General features: G+C 36.1%; 2 long non-coding RNA genes across 2 annotated transcripts in view; one reads left to right on the top strand and one right to left on the bottom strand.

The window, feature by feature from the left end:
* The window catches only part of LOC138858972 (uncharacterized), a 162,291-nt gene that overhangs the window by 70,206 nt on the left and 70,780 nt on the right, over nucleotides 1–21,305 (top strand). The window lies entirely within an intron of this gene.
* Nucleotides 2,769–6,202, bottom strand: LOC118680451 (uncharacterized). Its single transcript, XR_011398002.1, has 2 exons — nucleotides 5,671–6,202; nucleotides 2,769–5,605 (listed from the first exon to the last, which is right to left on the bottom strand). It is a non-coding gene; the product is annotated as an uncharacterized lncRNA (long non-coding RNA).

Below are 21,305 nucleotides of genomic sequence, written 5' to 3'. Positions count from 1 at the left end.
AAAGAATTTGAAAGTGAAAAGGAATGCTGAAAAGGGTAGCAGCGAGCTGTTAGGAACAAGAACACAAAGCGTGCCACCCGAACACGAGTGGCACGGTCCCTTCGTCTTTCCTCGTCGTCCCCTCGCCCTCAATAAACCGGTTTGGGTTACAAAAGAATCTGTGTGTAAAAGTAGAGTTTGCGGTCTAATAAGCGAATGTAAGATGGAATGTTGTGTTGTGAGTATGTGGTGGGCATTATTAGGGGGCGCAAGTTTTTCCTGAGTAGAGTGGTGTACTTGGAGGAGGGAGTTTAAACTCATTTAAACAGTGTGGTTACACAAAAATGACATACATACAAAAAATAAAATGAAATTTACATATATACATACACTGGTGGCAGAAATATTAGGGATAAACCCATTCGCTTATTTCAAAGCCCAAACAAAATATTTAAAAAAACAGTAGTCCTTAGGCAACGATGCGTAATAACAGTACTTTGAGTTTAATTCGTTTTCTGTCAATTATTTCTAGAATGTCGACGTAAATACTATTTTTTTTAAGTTAACCACGTTTTAAGGTGTCAGAAATAATAGGGGCACTCACCGTAAATTTTTTTAAAAATTAACTTCGAATTAAAACGTTGAGTTTTAATGAATACATTAATGAAAAATAAATATATAATAACCTTGGTTTTTAATTTGAAAATAATAGGATGAACAAGTAAGGAAGGGCTAAGTTCGGATGTAACCGAACATTTTATACTCTCGCAAAGTCAAATGGTATACTCGTTTGAGATTTCTTTGTGGATTGACTGATATTTTCGGTAGAAGGTCAACTATAGGCACTGGGGTCCACATATTTAGTACTTAGGGGTTTGAACAGTTTTGGTTCGATTTAGACAATTTTTGGCCGCAAGGTGGCATACTTTAATTGCATTATTTACGCAAAGTTTTACCCCGATATAATCATTGTTACCTGATTTGCATAGTGGAAAGTGAAAGAATCAGATGGAATTGAAAATGGTGTTACATGGGAAGTAAGCGTGATTGTAGTCCGATTTCGCCCATTTTCGCACTATGACATAGAAACATGAAAAGAACGTTATGCACCGAATTTGGTTGAAATCGGTAAAGCAGATCTCAAGATATGGGTTTTCACCTAAAAGTGGGCTGTGCCACACCCACTGTCTAATTGGGAACGCGGTTCCTATAAAGCCAATTTATACCATCTCAGAGATAAAATTTAATGTCTCTGGCGTGTTTAGTGCTTGATTTCTCGCGCTTTTAGTAGTTTTTAACAGTACCGTTATATGGGGAGTGGGCGGAGTCGCCACCCGATTTCAACTATTTTCACACCGTCAATAGAAGTGCTATAAACATTTGCTTCTAGTGAATTTTGTTGTTATAGCATTAGCGGTTTAGGAGATATGCACATTAAACCCATTAGAGGCGGGACCACGCCCACTTTTTAAAAAAAAGTTCTAACTGCAGATGTCCCTCCCTAATGTGATCCTGTGTACCAAATAACAGTCTTGTATCTTATTGCGGAGCTTAGTTATGGCAAGTTATTTGTTTTTGATTAATGGCGTTTTGTGGGCGTGGCAGTGGTCCGATTACGCCCATCTGCAATACCAACCGTCTCACGGTACCAAGAAACATGTCTACCAAGTTTCATAAAGATATCTCAATTTTTACTCAAGTTAGAGCTTGCACGGACGGACGGACAGACGGACGGACGGACAGACAGTCACCCGGATTTCAACTCGTCTCTTCATCCTGATCATTTATATATATATAACCCTATATCTAACTCGATTAGTTTTAGGTGATACAAACAACCGTTAGGTGAACAAAACTATTATACTCTGTAGCAACAGGTTGCGAGAGTATAAAAATAAAATATTGAACGCGAAGCACATTGTTACCCTTATGATCGGAAAATGGTGGTAGAAATATTCAAGAAAAAGAAATGAGGGAAATACCCAATATCATGAAGTTCTGCAGAAACATGAAGGCTAAATGTGAAAAACCCGAGACTAGAGGCAAAGGCAAAACTTTAATCCACTTTATCTAAATGTTGATACGCTACGCCCAGAAAACCCCTTTTAAAACTACTAATGACTTAAAATGGAATTTAAGGATGAAATTACAAGTCCTACATTTCGGAGACAACGTTCTGAGAATGTTTAAATAGTCTACTGCACACTTTCTATCCATTATCCAGATGATGAGAATCAACTTCGAACCGCTGTCGTGCTCAACTATCTTAATTGTGTATTTAGGCTTAAATTGTCTTTCCCGACTCCTAACATAGCTTTTAAAAGGCTATCTTTGTAGCACTCCTTTCAACTAATCTAACTTTTTGAAGTTGGTCCCAAGCTCTACGACTTGTAACTGGAGATTCAATTCCATTTTCAAGTCATTCGAAGTTTTAAATATATTTTCCTTTTTTCATATATTGGATATTTGCCAAATACTTATCCGTCTCTTGTATAGTTTCACCATAATTTTCTTATCAAATAGGACTTCGCGGCCCATATTTTGGCAACTGAAATAAAATAAGATTAACGAGGTCGTTCTAGAAAGAATTGTCAGAACGCAATAAACACGAAAAACTGTTATCAATCTTCGTTGCATAGTAAAAAGTGATTAAAACCTATGAATGTTAATAAATGGTTTTTTGGGCTTTGAAATAAGCGAATGAATTTGTCCCTATTATTTCTGCTTTCTGTGTACATACCGTAAACAGAAGTGTGGTGGCAAAAAAATTTTAGTGAAACAAAAAGTGGTGTTATAAACAAAACCAAGAAAACACTTATATATATTTACATATATCTAAAATTGTGGTACAAAAACCAAATATAGTGCATTGACACATATATACCATACATATATGTATAATGGAAATGAGCGGAGAAAAATATCACATAAAAAATTAAAATATGTATTGTATTCACAGTTTGTGGGAACTTTCACATATGGCAACTTTGCCCAATATTTGACAGTTAAAGTTTGTTCTATGGCAAGTTGAATTTGAACTCGAAAATAGAAATGTCTCATTTAAGTGGCAAGCAAAATATATTAAACGCACAAATGTATACTGTATAATGTCCTACCCAGATATCTTATCCTTAAGCAGTTTCTTTTTTTCTAAAACAAAAATTGTGTTCCACAATTACCAATCGATCTTAACTAAATATTTTTCAAATAAAAATTGTTGGTGTTGTAAATCGATTTCCTTTTCTTTTAAAGCTACACATCTATCTTTAATTTTTGTTTCTATTTCTAACTTTTGTTGTATATGTATGTATATTAAGCACTTTGGCAAGACCTGTCCGTGAATAAATGGTCTTGCGACGATTTATAGTGTTGCACGTAGATTCTGGTGACAAACCGACTTCCTGAAAACTGCCTACAACTTCAGATGTGGTAGCTACATTTGCGGTGGCCGTTGAACGGTTTCCGGCGTCGAAAAGATCAGTAATTTGCGTCACACGCATACACATCTACTACATTCAGAGTAAAACGTTGAGTTTTAATGAATACATTAATGAAAAATAAATATAAAATAACCTTGGTTTTTAATTTGAAAATAATAGGAAGAAAAATAAAATATTGAACGCGAAGCACATTGTTACCCTTATGATCGGAAAATGATGGTAGAACTATTCAAGAAAAAGAAATGAGGGAAATACCCAATATCATGAAGTTCTGCAGAAACATGAAGGCTAAATGTGAAAAACCCGAAACTAGAGGCAAAGGCAAAACTTTAATCCACTTTATCTAAATGTTGATACGCTACGCCCAGAAAACCCCTTTTAAAACTTCTAATGACTTAAAATGGAATTTAAGGATGAAATTACAAGTCCTACATTTCGGAGACAACGTTCTGAGAATGTTTAAATAGTCTACTGCACACTTTCTATCCATTATCCAGATGAGGAGAATCAACTTCGAACCGCTGTCGTGCTCAACTATCTTAATTGTGTATTTAGGCTTAAATTGTCTTTCCCGACTCCTAACATAACTTTTAACGTCAGATTCAAAAGGTGTATCTTGGTTTGATCGGACCAAAACTCGTTCTTCTAATTTTGGCGAACTAAGTGCGTACTGCCAAACTTAGGCATTTGCTGTATATTGAGTTTATTTAAAAAGGCTATCTTTGTAGCACTCCTTTCAACTAATCTAACTTTTTGAAGTTGGTCCCAAGCTCTACGACTTGTAACTGGAGATTCAATTCCATTTTCAAGTCATTCGAAGTTTTAAATATATTTTCCTTTTTTCATATATTGGATATTGGATATTTGCCAAATACTTATCCGTCTCTTGTATAGTTTCACCATAATTTTCTTATCAAATAGGACTTCGCGGCCCATATTTTGGCAACTGAAATAAAATAAGATTAACGAGGTCGTTCTAGAAAGAATTGTCAGAACGCAATAAACACGAAGTACTGTTATCAATCTTCGTTGCATAGTAAATAGTGATTAAAACCTATGAATGTTAATAAATGGTTTTTTGGGCTATGAAATAAGCGAATGAGTTTGTCCCTATTATTTCTGCTTCCTGTGTACATACCGTAAACAGAAGTGTGGTGGCAAAAAAATTTTAGTGAAACAAAAAGTGGTGTTATAAACAAAACCAAGGAAACACTTATATATATTTACATATATCTAAAATTGTGGTACAAAAACCAAATATAGTGCATTGACACATATATACCATACATATATGTATAATGGAAATGAGCGGAGAAAAATATCACATAAAAAATTAAAATATGTATTGTATTCACAGTTTGTGGGAACTTTCACATATGGCAACTTTGCCCAATATTTGACAGTTAAAGTTTGTTCTATGGCAAGTTGAATTTGAACTCGAAAATAGAAATGTCTCATTTAAGTGGCAAGCAAAATATATTAAACGCACAAATGTATACTGTATAATGTCCTACCCAGATATCTTATCCTTAAGCAGTTTCTTTTTTTCTAAAACAAAAATTGTGTTCCACAATTACCAATCGATCTTAACTAAATATTTTTCAAATAAAAATTGTTGGTGTTGTAAATCGAATTCCTTTTCTTTTAAAGCTACACATCTATCTTTGATTTTTGTTTCTATTTCTAACTTTTGTTGTATATGTATGTATATTAAGCACTTCGGCAAGACCTGTCCGTGAATAAATGGTCTTGCGACGATTTATAGTGTTGCACGTAGATTCTGGTAACAAACCGACTTCCTGAAAACTGCCTACAACTTCAGATGTGGTAGCTACATTTGCGGTGGCCGTTGAACGGTTTCCGGCGTCGAAAAGATCAGTAATTTGAGTCACACGCATACACATCTACTACATTCAGAGTAGGGCTGCTTTCACAATCAACATCTAGTAGTGGCATTGAAATTTCTTCGGTATCCAGAATTCTACCAACCTCGTGCCTTCGTACTACATCTGCAACTGCCTAGCCTTTAACCTCACTAAAGACCAATAAATTCCTGATATGCTTCTAAAAATCTTTTGTAATAAACCTGCAATTGGACGATTGTTGCGCACGTAAATGATATGTTGCTGCTGCTCCCCGTTGCTCCATTTTCTGTACGGTGATTTGCATACAAGTCTCGATTTGGTCTAAAACAAATATTTTGCATTATTTTATTTTCAAATACAATTTCATTACATAATTTTTATTTTACCTATTTTGCTTTACAATTTTGCCATATTTGCAAATGTAAATAAAGTCAGCTGATCAGAGATGCCAGTTTGCCACAGTTAATAAACACGCTCTACACAACGGGTGTTCAAATATGTTTGAACATGTTTATCATTGATATGCTGAGGTAGTACAAAACGTACATACTCATATTCATAACAAACACATACAATCCACTACTAAATAATTAATTTCTTTCCTACGGCAATATGTTCAAATATCTTTGAACATGCTTATTTTTAGCATCGACAATGCCAAGGAAGCGAAAGACATATGTATATACATAAAAAAAAATCACATAAATTGCATTACCATGCAATACGCATGCATTCCATTCAATAGTCGATTGTAAAAACCTATTGATTTAAGATAAGAACATACTTGTACAAATGTTTATATGTACACATTGCACCCAATTGGTTCTAAAAATACATTTAGGCAATTCGACTGTATCATACTGCGCTCCACGATTTATATCTGCGTTGATTAAATCAGATGCACTCCGATTTGTTGAACTCTTAGTGCCGTTTCAGACAGGGATGCAAAAGAGTCTGAGGTTTTTCAAATTTTCTTTTGGTGTCGCTCTGGGCATTCACACGGTCAAAAAGAGTCCAGCAACTCGAGTCTAGTTTTTCTGCATTCCTTTTCATAAAATGTTCGTAAATATTTGTGCGGTTCGACTGCGCAACACCGCGCAACACTGCGTGCTGCGTATTTCATTTGTATGTTGAGATGATGGTCACACATTTTGCTTGCAATGAATTACCATGAATATGGTAGAACAATATGCATAGTACAAGTACCTACCCGCTAAATAGTTTCAAAAAAATACTAAAGACGGGAATTCCCTAATTCACAAGAATGTATTGAATATCCGCAACTAATATTTTCAAGGCCAAATTTATAATAGCAATTTCCTAATCTTTAAGTATTAAAAACTCATAATTTCTTTACTCCGTATTAAAAATTCATAATTTCTTTACTCCATAATCTATATCTTAATTTTCTCCTTATTTACAATTTGTCATAATATTTCTATTATTCTATGCATACGTATTTGCATATTACATACAAAAATAGATAACAGAACTCAAATTTGCGATCGAATTCATTTGAAACCGAGCGCTCTTGCAACCATTCAAAGGATTTGAAAGTGAAAAGGAATGCTGAAAAGGGTAGCAGCGAGCTGTTACGAAAAAGAACACAAAGCGTGCCACCCGAACACGAGTGGCACGGTCCCTTCGTCTTTCCTCGTCGTCCCCTCGCCCACAATTAACTGGTATGAGACTCTTTTGCGTCCCTGTCTGAAACGGCACTTACCGAAATGGCTGATTGGTGTATTCGCAATGGCATTGTGTCACTGAATGTTATCGTTAAATCGTTGCAACTTGTTCGATGTCGATACAATACAAGTATCAGGCATCACTTAAGATTATCCGACAACATTTGTGCTCGGATCGGGAAATATGTCATGGAAGAGACTTTAAAATAGCAGAAGATTTTAACTCAAAAGCTATTAAATGGGGAATTCGAAACAATGACCCCAAAGGTACACGCATATTTGACATATCCGCTAAGCTCGGCGTTGTGGTACTCAACACGGGAGCAGGAACGATATTTAGGGAACCAGGCTGTAAAGAAACTACATCAGATATCACACTAGCTTCAGAGCGCATAGCAAATATTATATAATAAAGCGCTGGGAGGATATGGAGGTTTACACTGGCTGTGACCATCAGTACATACCCTTTGAAATAGACTCCCAAAACCCAGTCACACAAAACAGATCATACGGCACTATGACAAACTTTAACATATCTAAACTTAATGGCGACACACTAGTCTCAGAAATTGATAAGCATGACCACCCAAAAACGGCATAGGGGACGTAAGAGAAACTTGTATATGCACTATACATTGTAATATGCTATTGCAATAGCATAATGAAATTCGATGCCACCGTTGGGTATATACATATACTATACCTATATGTGGTACAAGTATATTGGTTTCTCAGTACACGTCTGGGTGACGTGATAGCCAAAAGCCAACTGACATGCTTAGCTTAGAATTTAGGGTGCGTTCGAGATGGCAATCACGACAGCAGTGTTGCAAATTTGTCAAAGTATCACGTTCTGCGAGAATTTCTGGCAACACTTGTAACAGCATCACGTTCTACTGTCATTTTTGCGCACAATTTCTTAAAATTTCAGCAACACTTTTTTGTCTGCAGAACAGTATGGAAAAAAGGTTAGTGTAATTGTGATTTATTTCATATAATATTTTATCAATTTATATACACAAATTTTTAACTTATTGTGTGTTTACTTATTTGTAGCGAAAGATCGGGTTCAATAATAAAGTTACTAATAAGATACCGGCTCGATATGGAGACCGAATTTGCAGCCGGCAAAAAGAAAAAAGCGGTCCTTTGGGGTAGAGTCCTAGACTCTATGAAAGCAGTGAATACCGAAGTAAAGGATTCAAAGGAGGCAAATCAAAGGACGTTTTTGAATATGTTGGCCTCGTTCAAGAGGATAAAAAGGAGGAATAAATCCACAGGAAGTGATGCCACCAGCTAGGAGTATTTCGAAAAATTCAATGCTGTTTATGGCAGCCGCCACTCAATTGAGCCTTCGTTGGTGAACTTGCTATCCTAAATTTGTAATATAGTACAGGCCATGACAATTTTCGAAGCACTCTTTATAGTTGAAACGTCGATGTGATTGAGTATTCTGAATTTCTGCTTTAAAAGGCCGAACGACTGTTCGATTAATACTCGTGTGGAACTGAGGTAGTGTTAAACTTTTTCTCTTCTGGTGAAAGATGCCCATTATCCCTATACGGGACCATCAAATATGTTTATAGCGGATAAGCCGAATCTGCTTATATTATATTACGGCCGTGGGCGCGAGCTGAACTTCTCCGGAGGTGATCTTTTTTTGGCAACACAAACAGCAAATCAGCAGAGTATTAGCAACGAAGTGTCAAATGTGCAACAGAGTTTCTGTACTGCTGTGATTATTACCAGAGAACGTGTATCATAGAGAAGGTTCATAGCGTGTCGATTGTCAAAATGCTTCTCTTGACGGAGGGTTACTCGCCAACATTAGAGCATTTCACCACAAACAAATTATAAGCTGATTTCACCAGAGTTTTACCCCTGCGGAGCGCAAAATAGCAGAATTGAGCATTTTGAATGTTAAATAAGAAAAATAATGTAAAATTCAATATTAAGAAATGTACGCCAACTGATTCGTATATTTACAATGCGCAAACGAATTTATATATAATTTTAAGATGTTCTGCATATACAGGACGGCTTACGAATCGTGCTACAAAAATAACCTGTAATAAGTTTCTTTTTAATCAACGCATTACATTAATTTTTTTTTGTATTGTATAGAAAATTTAATTTTATTTTATACAATTATATTATGTTCACACCGATTTGAAATCCTCTTGAAAACACAATTTGTGGATTGTGGAACCAAAGTCGTTCTGACCGACATTGTGTGTTTTCGATAAGTTTTCATTGACAGTTCACACATATAGTTGTTTACATTTGTTATGTACCCTACAAGAACAGTGACGGTCATCTGATGGTTAATATGACAGTCATAGCTGAAAAAATTTTGTCAGCGCGCAGAACAAAGTTTCTATAATTTTCTTAAGAGCCTTGTGCAAAAACTGATGTAAGCAAACGTATGTGTGTGAGTTTGCACATCTCTTTAACACATGGGTATTCGGAATTGATTCACTATATATCTATACTGCTCACTCTCATGTCTTTTTCTGAGTCATTGCTGACCATAAATCCGTCATAGCTGAAAATTGTCTGTTATGACTGAACCGGTATCAGAAGTGAAAAACTCTTTTGCGCAGTAGATAATATAATTTTTATTTCTTTAATAAATTTCAAACTTTTAATCAAAATTAGTTATAATAATCTACTTAAATATAAAAAGGAATGCAACAAAATATATAATAAAATATGAAAATAAATTTTCACTTGATGCCATCTCCTCCTCTCAATAGCTCCGCGTACGTCTTTTTCCAATCAATGCATGGTTCTGAATTTAAAAATGCAAATGTAAATTAACAGTACTGACATATCAAATGTGAGAGTTTGGTGAACCCATCAGCAGTTTCTTGTAGGGTACGTTTAGGCTAATTATGGAATGTAAACAAATTGTCAACTGATATTTAGGGCTGGCAAAATATGTGTTCCAATAATATCGATTAAAAAATAGAACAGGCACCGATTATAATGAGTGAAATGTAAGTTTTCAAGGGGTTTTCAGCGAAAACTGTGTTTTCGTTTGACAGATTTTGTATGAATGAAAACACAAGTTTTCGCGTGAAAACCTCTTTTGTCTATGAAAACACGAATTTTGTGTCGGTGCGAACATACTATTAATATATATAGATATTAATTATTCCTCCATGCTCAGCCACGCATATGCGACACCTAATTAGAAAATTAATGCGGGCTAAAGGGTTAAAGTCGGGATTGCCTCAAATACGTATTTAATGGACTGCTTCAGTTCAGTCAGATTTCTGGGTTTGATTTTGTTCATCTCTTGCTTGACATAACCCGATAAGAAAAGACCAAGCGGTCGCAAATGTTCTTAAACATATATATATGAAAGTACCCATTATAATTGTTAATTTGGCCACATGCAACTATGTATGTAAATATGTACACTCATTGTTTCATGAGAAATCAGAACCAAGTGCAAGTGCAAAATCAACCCCTATTCATATACAACGTGGCATGCGTAAATGGAAACAAAGTCAACAAGTCATGTGCATATATACGGTCAGATATGTTTACAAAAAATTCGAATATTTACATACGTACTTACGTACATTTTTTGACAAATACAGTCAATCCCGGTTAAGTGCCAAAACCAAGGATGCAGATTTTTTGTCCTTTGTAATACATAAGCGAGTGGTACCAAAAAAAATGATTTCTATGTATTTAAAAAAAAATTACCGTTTTCTTTAAAAAATTAAGAAAAAAAAAATTTGAGATGCAGCAAGACACAGGCAGATAAGAGGGATTGGAGGAGTGATACTTCACCGGGGCTTACTGTATACATAAATGAGAGGAATATTGAATATTTTCTTTAAAAAGTTTCTTGAATTGTAAATCGACAAATATACTATGTTGTCACTTTTATTCTAATATATTTTAATACTCATATTTGCGGGGTTGTCACTTTTCCTTTCTAGAGGGAATATCAGAAATCATCGTGAAAAGACGCTTGTAGACAAAAGCATGCTCGGGGGATGTTAGGGTATGTGTTTTTATGAATAAAGCGATGTTGCGTTCATGAATGAAAATGTTGTTGTTGTGTAATTTACTATAAATTTGGGCTTCGCTATGTATGTTGGTTTGTGTATGCATTATTTGTTCGGCACTTAAATCAATGCGCGCACATATAGTGTATTGATAAGTGATAAAATCATGATTTGAATTTCTGAGTGCGTACATTCAAATACATACATACATACATATGACTATATAAGATTAATATTATAAAAGATGTACAGACATACATATATTGTAATAAATTTAATCTCTATTATTATAATATAAAATATTTGTTAGGAATGTATATTAGGTAAAAACTAAATAAAACAAGTAAGGAAGGCCTAAGTTCGGATGTAACCGAACATTTTATACTCTCGCAAAGTCAAATGGTATACTCGTTTGAGATTTCTTTGTGGATTGACTGATATTTTCGGTAGAAGGTCAACTATTGGTACTGGGGTCCACATAGTTAGTACTTAGGGGTTTGAACAGTTTTGGTTCGATTTAGACAATTTTTGGCCGCAAGGTGGCATACTTTCATTGCATTATTCACGCAAAGTTTTACCCCGATATAATCATTGTTACCTGATTTGCATAGTGGAAAGTGAAAGAATCAGATGGAATTGAAAATGGTGTTACATGGGAAGTAAGCGTGGTTGTAGTCCGATTTCGCCCATTTTCGCACTATGACATAGAAACATGAAAAGAACGTTATGCACCGAATTTGGTTGAAATCGGTAAAGCAGATCTCAAGATATGGGTTTTCACCTAAAAGTGGGCTGTGCCACGCCCACTGTCTAATTTTGAACGCGGTTTCTATAAAGCCAATTTATACCATCTCAGAGATAAAATTTAATGTCTCTGGCGTGTTTAGTGCTTGATTTATCGCGCTTTTAGTAGTTTTTAACAGTAACGTTATATGGGGAGTGGGCGGAGTTGCCACCCGATTTCAACTATTTTCACACCGTCAATAGAAGTGCTAAAAACATTTGCTTCCAGTGAATTTTGTTATTATAGCATAAGCGGTTTAGGAGATATGCACATTAAACCTATTAGAGGCGGGACCACGCCCACTTTTTAAAAAAAGTTTTAACTAAAGATGCCCCTCCCTAATGTGATCCTGTGTACCAAATAACAGTCTTGTATCTTATTGCGGAGCTTAGTTATGGCAAGTTATTTGTTTTTGATTAATGGCATTTGTGGGCGTGGTAGTTGTCCAATTACGCCCATCTGCAATACCAACCGTCTCACGGTACCAAGAAACATGTCTACCAAGTTTCATAAAGATATCTCAATTTTTACTCAAGTTAGAGCTTGGACGGACAGACAGTCACCCGGATTTCAACTCGTCTCTTCATCCTGATCATTTATATATATAACCCTATATCTAACTCGATTAGTTTTAGGTGATACAAACAACCGTTAGGTGAACAAAACTATTATACTCTGTAGCAACAGGTTGCGAGAGTATAATTATTAAATGCCCAAATTGACTATAAATATTACTTCCAAATTTAATCTTATCAGTTTTGCATGCATTCATAAAAATTCGCAAAATGATATTCATATCAATAAATATGTTTGCATATAAGCGTATAAGAATATAAGCCAAAAGGCTAACATGCAGCTGTAATATCAAAGCAAGTCTCTGAGCATAATTTTCATACAATGCTCAGCTCGGTTTACGCGCCACTGTTAAAATTTCTCCTTCCGAGCCAGATGTGGTGAAGTCCACTATAAAAATCTTGTTAGGTTTTGACAATTCACACGATTGTCCGCAATTGAACCTTCTCTATAATATACGTTCCCTGTTATTACGTAGCTCGAACGCACCCTTAATATGTTATATTCGTATTTAGGTAATGGTGACCAGCATCAGGTGATGATGCTCTTAATGTGTAATGCATTATTATGATAGTTTAAATTATATATGTAAGAGAGATAGCAGTAGTGTAACTCTTACGATAATAATGTAAAGTAGAATATAGGATAACTTAACCCTTAGTTGTACTAATATAAATGAATTTAATATTAACCTGTGAATGCATGAATTAAATAAGTTTAAAGATATGTATGTTTAAGGTGGGTGTCGCCACATATCTCCCCTGCGGGAAAAATAAAAGAAAATGATAGCATGATTTTTTGTTTTATGAAGAAATTTTGCAGCGCACTCTGTTTTGAGTTCTATGTATTGTAGTAGAAGAACCAGGATTAGTGTCGCTTGTTGCTGTGTTGCATAAGTTGTATCCAGACGGTAGGTGTTCGATGTCGTCACTACATAGATAAGCTGGGTTTTTTTTTTTTCTTATTTTTTTTTTTTGTAATGGATACGCCAAAGGTGGGTGTTAATCTTCGAAAGATATTGATGGCCCGTACCATCAATTATGCCCGTTTCACTGTACAATATTAACTGTACAGCGCATACGTGCTAAATCACCCCCCTTGCTCTCAGACCTGTGTTTCCCTGCGGAACTACCGTTAGGCTTTCCTTCGCAGGGCAGATATTATACACAATAATGCTTCTTGATTTCTATTCCCTTATGGGGTCGTCTTAGTTTTGTAATGCAGTATCTTGGGACTGCGCTCCTGGTCTTTCAGCTACTTCATCTTCGCGGGTCTTTTGCATAATATACGATATTATGCCGCATACTGTATCCCCGCCATTTTGGGAGGATAGCATATGACGCACAACATCAGTGGAACGTATTGGTAGAGGTTTCCCTAGTTTCTCAGATAGTATTCGTCTTTCATTTCGGAAACGGACACATTTTACCACGAGGTGATCTGGCGTTTCAATGTAATTTTCGCAGTATATACAGGAGGGTGTTTCAACGTGCTTGTATTTATATAGATATGCGCTGAAGCAGCCGTAGCAAGATAAAAACTGTGTGATGTAATAATTCACCTCGCCGTGTACACGCATAATCCACTCATAGATATTGGGTATCAAGGAGTGGGTTCACCTTCCCTTACTTGACGTATTCCACCTTTTCTGCCATTGAGCGAGGCGCATCTCGTAGATTTTTCCAAGTTCTTGAGCATACTGGTTGGATGTTTTGACGTGTCGAATGTCACGCACTAATGAACAACGCAAAGCTGCAATGTTTATGGGTAGTCTACCTAAGATAACACTTATTGCATCATCTGATACCGTTCTAAGCGCACAGCACGTTCTTAGTTATGCTAGTCTGTGTGTTGAGACCAATCGTCTCATATAAGAACTATATTTGGTTGCTGGTAGCCAAATTGGTGCCGCATACAAAATTATTGAGTTACTGACACATGTAAGTAGCTTTCTCACCTGCTGTCTGGGGCCCCACGTATTGGGCATTATGCTAGCGATTGCCGACATAGACCGCGCCGCTTTGTTATGGGTGGCGATTAGGTGCTGTTTGAATTAGAGTCTGTGGTCCAGGATCACTCCCAAATATTTGAGGTGAGGGCTCGATTTTATGGTGTGCCCATCAATGCTGATCTCAATGGTTTCAACTTTCTTTCGACTACTCATTAGCACCACCTTAGTTTTGTGTGTTGCTAGTTTTAAACCAGCGTTCTCTAGCCAGTATTTAACATGGCTTATAGCTTCACTGCAATTGTTATTCGCTTCACTTAAAGTTTTCGCTACGACTACGACCGCAATATCGTCCGCGTATCTTACTATTTTTAGTGTGTCCGGCACCGCTACTCTTAGAGCTCCGTCATACATTATGTTCCACAAGACAGGACTAAGAACGGACTCCTGAGGGACACTGCCAGTAACTTTCAATGTTTCGGGACCGTGTTCGGTATCGTAAACCAGAACTCTGTTTTCGAAATAGCTCGTAACAATTCGACAAAGATAATCCTAGACCTATAGCTCTTTCAGGGCCCTTATAATTAGCGTCCATTTGGCCGAGTTGAAGGCGTTCTTTATGTCGAGGGTAATGGCAACTCCCTTCCAGTGCTTTTGTGCTAGTTTTGTGACAGTGTCTATGGCATCCATGGTGCTTCGTCCTTTCCGGAAACCAAACTGCATTGGGTCCAATCCACATTCCCCTTCGGTGTATTTCTCCAGCCGTATACATATTAGGTTTGTCACTCTTTGGGAGAAGAATTAGCCGTATTGTCATCATCGGGCAGTTTCTCATTTATTGCTTTGCTTTTTCGACTAACGTTGCCTCGTCCAAATCTGTGTAACCGCGTGCCCTAGGATTTTGACTACTGCCATATCTTTTAGGACCTCTAAAGTGCCCTCTCTAAGTTTACTGGATGACTCCTTCGGATTAGCTTTAAGCAACAGTTCACCCTTCACTGTTCTTCTTGCTTTCCTCAGGCTGTCGCCGAGGTCTTGTAATCTGGGGTCCGACTTCATTTTTTTAAACATATCTGCATAAGATGCGTCGCTTGTCTTTGCAATAACCAAAGCTTCAGAGCGCTTGGCCTTCCGTTTTGGGGCCTTTGGTTCGGTATTCTTAGGTTCAGCCTTACTTTTCTTGGTCTTACTTTTGTTACTGACCAGTACCCATTCAGGCTCTTGAACTTGTGGCGGAGCGATGTCTTTACTTTCGCAGGTCGTTCGATTGTTAAGCGTTTGTGCTATTGGCTTTTTGAAAACATTGGGTCGTCTCTTGCTGTTCGAGGTTTCCTTGTCATTCTCGAGTTTTCTCTTGGCCTGCATCGCAATCATGAACCATGGCGAGGTTTGTGACATGTTTTCCCTCAGTTCACATTCCTTAGGTTTGGCTCGTTCAGAGGCAGCTACTTCGTATAATGCGGTTATCCGTCCGATGGTGGCTCTCATGGCTCGGTGGATAGATCGTCTTTTCTCATCCTCAAGCATGGCTACGAGGTTTCCGATTTGTTCGCCAAGTTGGTAGAAAGCTGATATATTTCCTGCAATATCATCCCTTCTTACTAAAGGTGTCGTAGTTTCCAATGTATCTTGCTCGACGCTTACAGGTATACTGTTTTCGCGTCTAGTATGTAGTGGAGGCGTCCTCATTATTGTTGAGCTTCTCCTAAAAGCCGTGTGCTTGTTTCCGTTTTCATGTTCGTTTTGTAGTTCCGTTGTGGTATTGATGCGTTTTGGTTCTGTTAAATTGTTCATGTTTATGTGATTAGGTCCCCCCTCAGGGCCGCTATCTCCGCTCGCTATGTGCAATCGCTGTGTTGATCCCGTGATTATCTTTGCATTGCAGGGAGGTTACGCAAGGGTTGACGTAGGCCCTTATGGGTGCCTATGTTCAGTGCCAGATCGATATTCTTTGAACCGAATATGTGCTGTATGTCGGTGGTAAACTCACCGATAAAATCGAGTCGTCGAAACTGCCATGGTGAAGCGCGTTCGGGCTTCTGTTTGAATGCGTGCATTAAGGGTTTGTGATCTGTGTAGATAGCGATGTGTCGTCCTTCAAAAATTTCGTCGAACATTTTGAACTGATTCGTAAATTGCATTGAGTTCACGATCGTAGGTTGATCGTTTTTGAACAGATGGTACAAGTTTGCGACTAAAGAAAGCAAGTGGTTGCCAATGTTGGCCAATGCGTTGCTGAAGAGCGGCACCAATTCCGAATTCGGATGCGTCTTAAATAATGGCCCACTCGGCGTTGTTGTCCGGGTGTGTCAAAAGCGTTGCGTTAGCGAGAGCTTTCTTGCAGTTTGAAAATGCGTTTTTGTGGTCCAATTTATTGAACATTTTCCATTGACTTTGGGGCCTTCGTGTAGCTTGTTAAATGGCACGAGTAAATATTCTGTGTGCTTAATAAATTTGCGGTAGAAATTGATTGTACCAATGAAGTTGCGTAGCTTAAAGCGTAACACACAAACACATATATAAAATAGGCTTACACAGCCAATAATACAAAAATAGATATTAAACTTTTAAGTAAGTAAACTTAAGTATTGTACAATAAAATATAAACATACATATATGCCAAAAGCAATGAATATTAGATTTATCATACAAAGAATCAATTATTTTATATGTTGTAAATAATAAATTAAAAATATTGTTGCATCATTTTGATAACTGCAAATGCAGAAAATAATCAATTGACAATTAGGCAAAGAGTCGAATGAATAATTAATAATTTTGACAAATGGTGTGAATCTTCCATTCCACATGAAAACGATACATGAGCAAGTTTATTCATTGGATACAAGTGAAGTAAAGACCACCAACCTTGATTATTTAAAATCAAATGAGAAAGGACAAAATTTAAACATTATTGAAAAAAGGAGAGAGAGGGAGAGAGTGAGATTAAATTAATTCACTGTAGACGATAAGTATCCCCTACCAAATATCAAAGGAATCTTGGATAAATTGGGCACAATAGATTTAGCAAAAGGTTACCACCAGATTTTAATAGCAGAAAGGGACATCGAGAAAACAGCTTTTGTTATTCCGGCCGGACTATATGAATACGTTCGAATGTCTTTCGACATATTGAGAGAATACATAAATAAAATATGTGTCGTATATTTAGACGACATACTAATTTTTTAGGAAATCTTCTTTAGATGAGCATATAAACTCATTGAGAAAAATATTTTTGAAATTACAATAAATCAAATTAAAAACACAGGCAGATAAATGCCACTTTCTTCAAAAGGAAACTAAATTTTTAGAACATATTTTAACAAAAGAAAGCGTCAAGCCTAATCCAGATAAAATTTTAGCAATTCAAAAACCACCAACACCAGCAACTAAGAAACAATTAAGAGGATTTTTAGGAGCAACAGGATATTATAGAAAATGCATGAAACATTGTTTAAAAATAGCTTATCCCATGATAATATATTTGAAAAAAAGGCAATGAAATAAATGCCAAAGACCCACAATATATTATATATAAATAATCACGAGTCAAAACCCCCGGACAAAGAGTTTTTAGCAGTAATTTTTTCAATCACATATTTCCGACCATAAATATATGGCAGTAAAGTTAAAATAATAACAGGTCATTGTCCAAACAGATATCTAGTTAATACTTGTAAATATAAAGGAAAGAAATTTTGAGGTGGTTACTGAAATTGCAGAAATACAACTTTGAAATAGAATACGTAAATGGAAAAAATAATGTTGTAGCTGATTTTTTGAGTCGAATTGAGAACTCCCCAATAATAAAAGAAGGTAACGACAATAAATCAAACCTGGAATTGTCAGAAATAATTCATTCAACAAATGAACTGCTTGAGCACTTCCCAAAAAGAAGAAATTGTAAATAAATACAAAATTCAAATTATATTGACACAGAGCCCAGAGATGCAAAGTTTCTATGGAAGAAAAATAATTGAAGTAAACCCAATGGATGAAGTCGAAGAGAACAAGGAAACATTAAAAAAATGTACAAAAGGAAGCGGAATAGTGGGAATATTTTCAGAAGTGCTTGAAGCAGATTATCATAAGATACAGAAATTACTCATTGAAATGTTTGCTCAAGATAGAAGTTTAAAATTTGTAAAATGCACAAAAAGAGCCTCAGAAATAGAAGAAGAAGAGGAATTACATAAACATATATCACTGTACCATACAAAGGAATCTATACATAGTGGCATAAATGAAAACTATACTTGTAATACAATAAAAGATAAAATATATAATCCGAAATTAAGAAGGAAATCAACAACTGCCAAAAATGACAACAAATCAAATTCGATAGAAAACCAATAAAACCAAAATTCTATCTAATTGAAACTCCAACCACTAAAAGTTAGATAATTCGTATAGACATATACCATTTCAACAAACAATCATTTGTGACAGCGATTGATAAGTCAATTAAATGTGAAGCAGCTTACAGAATAACAGATAGAAACTGGAGAGCTAAAAAGACAATAATTATGGAACATTTTTATGGATAATGAATTTAGAGCAGAACACTTAATACAATATTTACATGCCGAAAATATAGAAGTCCAAAAAACCAAATAGTCATACAGGAAATGCAGATATTGAGAGACTTCCCTCAACCTTGTTGGAAAAACTATCAGGAATTGAACAGAACTGAGAAAGCAAATTTTTATATGCAACTATAACGATAGGTATCCCTCAACTATCAAATGTTTTCCAAAGGACGCCAAAGAAAATATTTGTCCATCCATATTATAAGATAGAACAAATATGGTAAAGCAAAAAACAAAATTCAAGTAAAATCAATACAGAGAAGAATACATGGAAACAGAGAAACAGGGCCGATTAGAAACTATAAAAGAGTACGGCATAGAGATCAACTATTTTACCGAATTAATCCACTGTAAAATGTTTATCCGGCAAATATAAAAAGACCAATGAAATTGGCAAATATAGAAAACCCAAACGAGAAAGATGATGATGCATTTAATTTAAGAGCATATAATGGAGCTAAATACAAAAATTTCTTCTTTTATTACATGATTTTTGTTCTTCCCCAGTGGGTACGGGGTTTTCCAAGAATATGCCCATGGTAAGTGATGCCTGTCGTAAGAGGCGATTAAAATCCATCGGAGTTAATAAAATACCGAAAACTCTTACGTATAGAGACAATTTATCAAAACATAAACGGATCTAGCGGCAGCTAAATAAAATATGGTACATCTAAGTATGTTAACTAAGGAAGAAATTGAAATATACCAATTTCGTATATTTTATAAATTAAAATTGGCAAATGTAGGAGTAGTGTATACAAAAATGAAACAATAATATTCGCAATTCAGAAACCAAGGACCTTCTTTCAAACAATTTAATTAAATTCTCCATTGCCCAATACACATAAATTACAGATTAGTGAACAAGAAAATTCGTTACCAAGATCAGCGTAAGCTATTTTGATTACGAAGAAAATAAAACATTTTAAAGTTTAAAATTAAGTAAAAGCTGTATTTTTTCAAATACTTGTGAATTTATATACAATAACAAAATAACAATACAAGAGATAAGCGATGATACAATATTTATAAGAAACGATACAATAAAACAGAACTGCGATGACAGAAAAATCGTTAAAAATAATTATATTATATAAAAAAAGTTGTAAATTGTAATATAGAAATTTAACGGGAATATAAAAAAAAAAAATAAAACAGAGTATGTTGATACAATCGTAACAAAGTTACACACCAAAATTAACATTTAATTATATTGCAATACAAAAAATTGAAAATATAAAAAAATATTTTATTAATTTAATATTGTATTAATATAACATTGATAATCATAGTAATGGTGGTAGTAATCCTTGTAGGTAGGTAGGTAGGTAGGTAAAGTGGCTGTCGCTCGACACACTTAGGCCTTTAGGAGGCCCATTGTGGTACCACTGGGACTGTGATCCCCTCACTCTATTGGCTTCTCTCTGAACCACCCCGTACTTTTGATGAACGACAGTGAGACAAGTTTTATCTGTGCATCCTCCAAAACGTCATCAAGAAACCCACGACCGATGGTTGCGATTCTTTTCCTATATAGTGCTGCGCAATCGCATAGAAGATGTTTAATGGTCTCCTCCTCTTCTACTTCCTGACAGCTGCTACAATAGTCGTTATATGGCGTGCCAAGTCTACTTGCATGTCTGCCTATTAGACAGTGGCCTGTTAGTACTCCAACGAGAGTTCTTATATCATTCCTCTTGAATTTTAACAGTCGGCATGTGCGGCTCATATTCCATTCTTGCCACGTTTGCCTAGCTTGGCGTAGTTCTGAGAGCTCCACTGATGCAAATACTAGCTGCTCTTTGTATACTTTCCATGCTTCTAATCACATATTTCTTTTCTGTAATTAGCCACCATACTACTATACCATAGTCTTGCTAGCATTTAAATTCAGTCCGCATGATACGGCCCATTGATTAATATCGTTTAATATTGTCTGCATAAGGCTAGCGAGGGTGTTCGGGAACTTGCCCCTAACCGAGACTGCCACATCATCAGCGTAGGCCACAACATGTACCCCCTTCTTTTCTAGATCCACAAGCATTTTATTCATTGTCAGGATCCAGAGAAGTGGGGATAACACGCCTCCTTGGGGTGTACCCCCTCGGACAGATCTGTGCATCGTTGAAGCTCCCAGCGGTGAAATAATTGACCTGCCCAAGAGCATCTGTTCAATTAATTTCCGGAGAGGCTCAGATATGCCCAGATCTTTAAGCGCGCTCAATATGGCCTTCGACTGGATGTTGTTGAAGGCACCTTCTATGTCTAGGAAGGCTACGAGGGTGTACTCTTTTATTTCCAGAGATTTTTCAATCTCTGCTACCACTGAGCTTAATGCCGTTTCTGTGGATCTACCCTTCGAGTACGCATGCTGCGAAACTGCCATTTTTCTTGGGTTTATTATGTCCTTTATA

The sequence above is a fragment of the Bactrocera oleae genome, chromosome 2 (genome assembly GCF_042242935.1).
Source record: "Bactrocera oleae isolate idBacOlea1 chromosome 2, idBacOlea1, whole genome shotgun sequence".
NCBI lineage: Eukaryota > Metazoa > Arthropoda > Insecta > Diptera > Tephritidae > Bactrocera > Bactrocera oleae.
Note: the sequence above shows the minus strand (reverse complement) of the source record. Positions and strands in the feature narration are given on the sequence as shown.